The following is an 8335-nucleotide window of genomic DNA, read 5'->3' on the forward strand; positions in this document are numbered from 1 at the left end:
GGTCCACAACTATTGCTATTGCATAATAAAAGTATGATGGCATGAAGTAAAATCGTTCAGTCATAGTTTCAAGCCTAAGCTCCAGTTTAATTTCATCGTTTAAGAATTGAAATTTCGCGATCCTATCATGTTACAGGCTCATAAAGAGTACAAACGAAACGAGCACTTGTCTGCCCGTGATTCTCATTGAAGTGCGTAATTGTAGCCCTTCTGGTGATAAAATTTCCCCAATCAAGCGCGTGTGTGCTGCCAGTTCTCAAACTTATCTTTACTGTGTGTACTAGACAGACGTACTTTCCAGAGGAAATGACCAGCTTCGCATGTAATACTGAAAGTACAATCAGTTAACGTGCTTGTTCGCTAGACACCCTACTCTGAAAGCATCCGTCGTATTTCATTGCTGCCGTGCTGCTGCTTCAATCATTCATGCTCGGCGCAGATAACGATTTAATTAGTTGTATTACAGCACCTAGTCGTAACACACTTGTTGACTGCTGTTCGATTGGCGTTTTATTTGCGTACTCCCTCGCAGTTATGATTAATCTGTTTGCACGGTGATAAAACGATTCTCGGGATTAGCGTTCCGCATGCCGCACACTGCGGGACAAACAAACTTCCGGAAGGCCACATGGCAGTCGGTGAATGAATCGATGATTCCTTGTCAACGCACCGTTGAATTTGAATAAATTGATTGATATCACCTGTTCAAGATTTGGAACGATACACAGGGCGCATGTCCAAAATCAAATTCACCTGAACGGTGGCAGCGCCATGCGACGGTTGATAGCAGTACTACGCTGCCAAAAGCGCGCGCAAATGCGAAAAAGTGAAATTTGATTTCAAAATCACTTCACGACACGGTAGTTATCCGTGAGCACGTGAGGGACCTCGCGTGAGCATGTTACATTGTGCTCTCGGGGCAAATGCTTATCTGCATTAATGCAATCAGTTAAAGGAACTCTATCTTGGTGTGATCTTAATGGGTATCATCGTCTTAATGAATAAGCTGCTCATATGCGAAATCTGAGTAGGAGTAATTTTATGATAAATAAATGCTAATTGAATTAAGTTTTATATTAAATTAGTATCATGGATTCAACTATCATTCAAAGTACACAAATGTGATAACAGAAAAGGTTGCTAAACATACTTTTAAGTGGCAAGTGAACAGCGTATTCTCAACAATTGCAGATTTACCCTGCTTTTCGCATAATAAATCATGTGCGCTGACCCAAGTGAAGTACCAGTGTCAAGCAGCATTCGCGCAGTGCAGTACTAGACCATGACCGTGTAAATTGTCGCGAGTAGAAATTGCCTGGCCAGTACAACACTGAGCGTTTTAAAGATCAAAGTCAATGCAAAGTCCGCGACGTTCGACCGGTTGACCGGTTTTGTAACGTAGGTCTTGGGCTGTAGCGGATGCTGTTGTAAACTCTCTACTGATCTCTTTAAGAACATAGTTATTGACTGTTTTTCGTTTAATTTCTTTGTTTCCTCTAACCAGAATTTTGAACAGTTTTGTAAATTTGTCTGTATTTGATTTATTGTCTGTCTACAAGGAAAAAAAAAGTCATAATTTTTGTAACGATGCATAATCAACCCATTGGAGTGATGAAAAGATCAACTTTCCATCACTTATATCAGATTTATTACTAAACCACGTGGGCACTTTTTTGAAATCTCCGGCCTGAACAAGTAGACTAAAGTGGTCATAACTTGAGACAGGATTGCCAGAAGCTTAAAAGGTTGGACCCATTTGGAAGGTATTTCGAATACCTATCCAACAATAGGTCGGATGATGTTCACATACAGAAAAGAGAGATACCAAAAAATCACTTAAGTGGTCATAACTTGAGACAGGGTTGCCTTTTATACTCTTTGGACAAGTCTCTCAATTACCTATCCAACGATGTGTAACATGATGATATTTGATACGATTTTCATTCACTTATCTAACAACCGGATATATACAAAAACAATTTTTTATACATAACTACTAATCGAAACTTCATAAAAATTAATAGGTAGGGTAGAGTAGTCATCAATGAGACACGGGGAACAATGATAAAATGGCTCTCACAAGTCGTAGTTTCAACCAATCAGGCTCATATTTGGGGGAAAGGTGTATCTACTGGATATTCGTCTGCTATAATAGTGGCTTTGGTTATGGACGCTCCCTTGAAAAGTTATTCATAAATGTTTGATCTGGGGTGTAAAAGTAAATTTTGGAAATTATGGAAAAATTGAGTGTCTAAATAAAAAAATAAACTTGAGATCATTTTTTTGCGATAAAATGATGTGAATTCAACTATTATTTTGATTTGGCTTTGTAATTTTGAAATATTTTTTCTTTCGAATGCATTTTTTTAATGTTTTAATTTACTCATGTCATGAAAGTTTACTCATGTCATGAAAGTTTCAGAATCAACCAACAAACTGTAAAATGGCGCAAGATAACGAAATTACCCATTTCATAAAATTGTTAAATGAAAAAAAAAATTATATCGCTTTCTAAAACTGCACAAAAGACATTTAATTAAAAAAATTACAATTTGTACCATGTTTACTGCAAATTGAAGCTTTTCTTTTTTGAGGAACTTGATTAAAATTATTTTTTTCAATAAGTGGGTAAGCAAAAAAAAGTATTTTTTTAGTAAAACTTTGCAGTGATAAAGTTTTGTTTGAAAAAGCTTACAGACAGCAATTTAGTCATACTGAAAATAAAGATTGCTGCAAAAAATTCTAGAATTTTTAAAAAGTCCAAAATAAGTAAAGAAATCAGCGAGCAAAAGTATATTTTTTCATAAACAAAACAAACCCAAACAAATTTAAACAAAAAATAAATCAAATAAACATTTTTTTGAAATTTATCTTTCTAAAATCAAGGTAATGAACTAACACTAGTTTATTTATTGATAGGACACATAGAAAACATTTAAAAAAAACTCTAGACTTGAAAGAACCTTAAATTAAAAAAAAAAATACATTTTCAACTTTTATCAAACTTTTGTTCCGGCCCGCCACTGGTTTAGAAAAGTCAGATCTGGCCCGCAGGGCCAAAAGGTTGGGCACTAGAATATACCCAGAATCCAGGGCTGTCTCATTGTTACCCACTCATTTTAGCCCATGGATAGCAATGGGACACTTTGATTTTTCTTCATTAAACATTTCAAAATACATGTAAATCTTTCAAAACATGAATTGAAAGTGATTTTTGGCATATTTACAGTGTTTTAACTTCATTTAACCAAACAACAAAGTTATTTGGTATAAATACATGGATTTTACTTAGTTTAAATACTTTTTAGTATAACTTTTGTTAATAAAAGTTTCATGTTGGCAAAATTGCTCTGAAATGTTCAAGGCAAGTCACCTGTAATGGAGCAATACAAAAACAAGATGTTTTACAAGAAAAGTATTGATTTTCGTAGAGAGCAACTCTCTACGAAATCGGCCGATTTCGACCATTTTTATTTTTTGTATTTTTTTATTTGACTCAAACTTTGTGGAGGCCTTCCCTATGACCAAATGAGCTATTTTGCGTCATTGGTTCACCCATACAAGTTTCCATACAATTTTGGTTGCTGTCCATACAAAAATGGTATGTAAATATTCAAACAGCTGTAACTTTTGAGTGAATTTTCTGATCAATTTGGTGTCTTGGGCAAAGTTGTAGGTATTGTTGAGGACTTTTGAGAAAAAAATAGGTACACGGAAAAAAATATTTGCAGATTTTTTTATCAACATTTTTTTTTTACTAAAACTCAATTTCCCAAAATAAGTATTTTTTGATTTTCGAGATTTTTTGATATGTTTTAGGGGACAAAAATCCGCAACTTTTGAGCCTTAGAGAAACATGGTCAAAAAATCTGCAATCTGCAATGCATGCAATAACAAGTTTGACATTACTTTTTAATACAAAATTGAATTTGCAATCGAAAAGTACTTTACAGATTTTTTGATAAAGGGCTCCGTTTTCAAGATATAGCCACCGAAAGTTTGATTTTAGCGAAATATTTGCAGTTTTTCAATTTTTAAAAATAGTTACCATGAGTGAACATTTCTAAATTTTTTTTTTTGAAAAGTTCAGAAAATTTGCTATAAAATTGTCTAAGAGACATTGAAGATTGGACCTCGGGTTGCTGTGATAGAGCCGCTTTAAGAAAAAGAAACACGAAAATTGAAGTTTTCTAAATCTCACCAAAACAACCCACCTTTTTCTAATGACGATATCTCAGCAATTAATGGTCCGATTTTCAATGTTTATATATGAAAAATTCGTGAAATTTCGAAAAAAATATTTTGAAAATTTTTAGATCGAGACTAACATTTTAAAAGGGCCAAATATTGAATATTACGCCCGTTGATTACTTTTCGATTGCAAATTCAATTTTGCATTAAAAAATAATGTCAAATTTGTTTTTGTATAAAACTTCGATTTTATCCAAAAATCACTATTTTTTCAAAAATTCATAACTCGGTGGCACATTTTTTGACCATGTTTTTCTATGGCTCAAAAGTTGCGGATTTTTGTCCCCATATCAAAAAATCTCGAAAATAAAAAAATACGTATTTTGGGAAATTGAGTTTTAGTAAAAAAAATGTTGATAAAAAAATCTGCAATTTTTTTTTCCGTGTACCTATTTTTTTCTCAAAAGTCCTCAACAATACCTACAACTTTGCCGAAGACACCAAATTGATTAGAAAATTCACTCAAAAGTTACAGCTGTTTGAATATTTACATACCATTTTTGTATGGACAGCAGCCAAAATTGTATGGAGACTTGTATGGGTGAACCAATGACACAAAATAGCATATTTGGTCATAGGGAAGGCACCCACAAAGTTTGAGCCAAATCAAAAAATACAAATAAAATCCATTTCCGGTTTTGGTAGAGAATTGCTCTAGAGTGTCTCATTGTTCCCCAACTGTCTCATTGTTCCTGCCAAGTGCGTCTACAATGAGACAGTTGAATAACTCTGTCTGTAGATGTCGGATCGATCTCTTATTTTGGTCAATGTTAGAACATACTAAAAGAAAGAAAATGCAACAAAAAGCTCATTTAAACATGCTGATGAAAAAAATAGAAAAATCGTTGAAAGTTGAAAACCAAAAGTGTCTCATCTACTCTACCCTACGTATGGGATCCTAAACCAAATCGATTGCAACTGGTTTGACCGAAATCGGTTCAGCAAGTGCTGACAAAACTTAGTGACATTATTGGTCACATACACAAACACACAGACATTTGTTCAGTTTTCGATTCGGAGTCGATATGTATACATGAACTTTCTGTGAAAAAAAAAAAAAAAACATTTTTTGAGCAAAATTATAGCTTTACCTTAGTAAGGAAAAAAAATTCTCGACGATAATTTCAGTACTTTATATTTGAATGATAGGATTATCATCAGTAACAGATTAAGTTGTATAAAGGGTGGAACGAATCTTCTCCAGGTTGCTCTTAATTCCTTTCAACAACTTAATACGCTTAGTCTTCTCACGATCGTCTTATGATGTCGAAAGGAAGTGTTTCAACCACTACTACCCGCCTCTAGATCATAAATCGATGGATTACCTGGGATTCTGAATCCCACGGACTAAATTATGGACCTTTCGGAAAATGTCGCACAATTCCGTTTGCAACTGTCAACGAGCTTTATAGCAGACGCCATTATGGCGCTCGTCGACGCACGAGGTGCTTGACATGGCTCACTGCCACTGCAGTGTGCTGTGGGAAAACCCTACCGCTAATGAGTTTTTGTATGCTGCTTGCCAAGGAGTTTTTCAAGAACGGTTTAATTACACGTTCCGTTTAACCGTTGCTCGCTGTGGAACACAGAGACGCGGCACACTCCAGCAGCGTTACGTCAACCAACAAAAAGGCTTGAACTAACTCACTACGTGGTACACTTAAGTTTATAGGTTAGCTCGGTCACCTGTTTTTGCGCCGGATGTTTATTAGATTATTACACGGTCCTTAGTGGTGAACTCTGTCTGTCACCGCCGCCAGTGACGCGTTGCTTACTGACGCAAATGGGATTTACAGCTGCGCGACAAGTTTTCCCTTTTCGCGGAAGCCAATCCTCCTTTTTCTCACTGGGGGAGGTCACAGTTCCGGTCCGGGGAAAATTACTATCCCCGGAATCGATGGTGATCAAATCAAATGCGGCGGCAGATTGATTCGTTTGATTGCAACATCAACGGATCGTACGAGGACTGTGGGGGGATCGCACGGGTCACGTCCTCCAAATCTTCCTGAGTTGTGTCGAGCTGCCAAGGCAAGTAACAGCTGTAATTATGAGGTAAGAATGCGGCGCTCGTTGGATTCTGCACCAGGCCACGTGTTTTGATTAGCCAATTTGCAACGCTAGGTGTCGCTAGTGTTTTGCAGATTGCACTCAAGTGCCATTTTGAAATACTATTGTAGAAGCTATCCACAACTTTAATTTTTCTTTAAACAGCAACCCTGTCAAATAGTCCAACCATTGAATGATTGCTGTAACGATTCCCTGCGCAGTCGTTGTGATCGCAGACAAAGGCAATAAAGCGGTCGAAATTCCGGAATGGTGTCAACAAATGTGACGCAGATTCTATCCCTTGGATGTGACCTCTTCGCCTGAATAACCCGCTGGTTTTTCCGCGTGGCAATCGCAATTTGTTACGGAACATTGTTGACGTTTGCCCGATTGTTTCAGTCCGATCCACGTGTTGGTCCCGGTGCACAGGCATAACCTTTGGCCGGGTAATTGAACGTCTCAAGCAGTCGAGGGAACCCAGATAGCACGGACGGAAACCGACATTAGTCTGTGGGGAGGGGTTTTGCTATTTGTTGTACGTAAATGAGCTTGTTGGTGTTATGCTCCGTTGTCGTTAGTATTTTTGAGAAGGTTTTTTTTTATTTTAAATTTCAAAAATAAAAAAGTTGCTGAGTCCACATTTAGGTGTTTGTTGCCTATAGAAAGCTTCAATCAATGAGTAATTTGATAGGGTTTTAAGATCTTAAATTTTTTTGAATCTTTGGAAACGTTTTTCAAATACCGTTCCAAAAATGTATAAAATGACGGAATTTCTTACAAAAATTTTTGGGACACCAAGACGGTTCGAATGTGACCAAAACGAACAAAATCGGTTCAACCAGTGCTGAGAAATTCAAGTGACAAGTTTTTGATGAACATCCCGCCACACTCTGAGTCGATGTATATACGTGAAGGTAGGTTAAGCAGTTCAGATCTACCTATAACTAGCCTAGCAGTTTTTCTGTACCCAATAAACAGCATTCTAAGCGGAAATTTGCTAATCATAATAGGACTGTTTTTGAGAGTTGATCCATCTATTGAATGAGACTAGTCATAGCTTAGCTTAAATCAAGGTTTCAGGAGCTCGAGACAACAGAGCAGTGCGATTTGTCTTGTTTTTGCGACGACGCAAGTGTGGCGTTGAAATCTCTGGAAGCGATCATCCAGATTTGTACACTACGAGTCGTTTCCGAGAAGCATGAAACTTTCCCTTGATTGAGGCTTTCAATTGGTAACCGGAAGCTCGTGGCTTCAATTCTAGGTTAGACGTTTGTCATTAAAACCAGAGAACGTCGCTGCACGAGCTGTAGCACGTGATAGATCCGAGCCAATAACAACATTTCTCAAGAAGTTCCTCGAGTATCGCGCGATGAGTTCATGTCTTAATTAAATTTAAATTGAGTTCTCGTTCAGTAAATGATACAGGACCTCTCCAATAACTACCCTCTTCGAACGTGTGATCACACGAGGGTGTTGAAGGCGGGTAATCCCATCAAAACACTTAAAAAGCGCTCGAAACGACGGAATCGCGTATACTTACCCACGTTAACAATCCCTGTGGGCTAGAATCTACGCTGTCGTAGCTGTCGTACTGCTGCCTACTACTGCTGGCTGGCTGTCCGGTTCAGCAGCTCTTCTCGTACAGTACGGATCTGTGTGCAACACTTAACCTCAACCGGTGACACTCGATCAATACTTGGTTGGGCACGTGTAGCCGACGCTACTAGCAGTTGATAAATGTTAATTAATCACTTATTACTAGAACAATTAGAGGGATTCTCGGGGTCAACCTGCAGCGTCGATGATGGGTCCAGCGGTGTTTTTTTTTTCTTCTCTCCTATACTTTAAACTGATTAGTTCCGTTGAACTTTGTAAGCATTGGGGAGTTGATAAAGGTAGAACAACTACGCGATCAATAAAGTTATAAACTCAAGCTGTACTGCTGCTGCAGCAGGCATCGTGCCCAGGACTTGTGATGATAAACTAGTGCTGCCGTGGGCAGCAAAGGTTAACACTACTTGTTCTACACATGTGGTGT

The 8335-nt window shown here is 37.5% G+C and overlaps 1 protein-coding gene across 1 annotated transcript in view; it reads right to left on the reverse strand.

The window, feature by feature from the left end:
• Nucleotides 1-7860, reverse strand: part of LOC120415737 (neuropeptide F-like) — a 53731-nt gene extending 45871 nt beyond the window's left edge. Inside the window, exon 1 of the mRNA XM_039577354.2 lies at nucleotides 7838-7860. The gene's annotated coding sequence lies outside the window, so the exon portion shown is untranslated. The remainder of the gene's footprint in view (nucleotides 1-7837) is intronic.
• Between the last annotated feature and the right edge of the window lie 475 nt (nucleotides 7861-8335).

This window comes from Culex pipiens, chromosome 1 (genome assembly GCF_016801865.2).
Source record: "Culex pipiens pallens isolate TS chromosome 1, TS_CPP_V2, whole genome shotgun sequence".
NCBI lineage: Eukaryota > Metazoa > Arthropoda > Insecta > Diptera > Culicidae > Culex > Culex pipiens.